We start from the raw sequence: 1318 nt of genomic DNA, 5'->3' as shown, positions 1-1318 counted from the left end.
TCCAATCTCAACAAGATCATGGATGAGTTATGCGCGACGTTCGAAATCAAGCATCACAACTCATCACCCTATCGACCTAAGATGAATGGGGTTGTTGAAGCTGCGAATAAGAATATCAAGAAAATCATCCAAAAGATGGTTGTCACGTACAAGGATTGGCATGAGATGTTACCTTTTGCATTACATGGTTATCGCACGTCAGTACGAACTTCAACAGGGGCAACCCCTTATTCCTTGGTATACGGTATGGAAGCAGTTCTCCCTATAAAAGTAGAGATCCCCTCGATGAGAGTCTTGATGGAGGCTAAGCTAGACGAGGCAGAATGTGTTCAATCCAGGTACGACGAGCTCAACCTTATTGAGGAGAAACGCTTGAAAGCATTAGGTCACAGTCAACTCTATCAGAGGCGTCTTAAAAAGGCATTCGACAAGAAAGTTCGTCCCAGGGTGTTTCAAGAGGGAGATTTAGTGCTGAAGAAAATCTTGCCTATTCACAAAGACTCCAGAGGGAAATGGACGCCAAATTATGAAGGTCCATTTGTGGTGGTTAGAGCCTTTTTCGGAGGTGCTCTAATTCTAGCAACTATGGATGGTGATGAGTTACCGCTTCCCACCAACACTGATGCTGTTAAAAAGTACTTCGCCTAAAAAATGGAATAATAAAAGCCGCTAAATCGAAAACTTCAAAGGGCGATTTAGGCAAAAATGGCTATCCCGGTGGGTCGAAAACCCGAAAGGGCGATCCAGACAAAAATTAGGGATAAAGATAAAAGAATCGACCCGCTGAGTTGAAAACCCGAAAGGGCGACTCAGGAAAAAATGGGTATTCCGGTGGATCGAAAACCCGAAAGGACGGTCCAGGCAAAAGTTATGGATTAATTCCAAGGCATAGAGTTGTACTTTCAGGTGTCTAACATATCCCTTGAAGATAAAGAATCAATCTACCTTACTTGTCAAAAGCAAAGTGCTCGGATTATCAAAGACATAAGGATCATAGCAGTGTGGAAACTCGATAAGAACTCAATTTTCATTGCCATTTTATTTCTATGCACAAAAATTACCTCATTAAGGAATTACATCTTTATGTACAATCGCCCATTTAAGGGTCAAGTCAATAAAAGAGAAATTTTCTCAACAAAAGTGTGCCCAAATCATTTTTTGTATTTCATCTGTTTGTTTGCAAAGCATATTTTATTTTTGATAAATATCACTTTTAAAAAAATTATGGGAGAAAATAAAACACATGTTTGAATAAAGTGGTAAAATTGCTTTTGAAACAGTAAGCAGACAAACCTTTTAGTCTCCAAGATTCATTCTT

The sequence above is a fragment of the Lathyrus oleraceus genome, chromosome 3, assembly GCF_024323335.1.
Source record: "Lathyrus oleraceus cultivar Zhongwan6 chromosome 3, CAAS_Psat_ZW6_1.0, whole genome shotgun sequence".
NCBI lineage: Eukaryota > Viridiplantae > Streptophyta > Magnoliopsida > Fabales > Fabaceae > Lathyrus > Lathyrus oleraceus.
The sequence above is the reverse complement of the archived record's forward strand: the minus strand, read 5'-3'. Positions refer to the sequence as shown.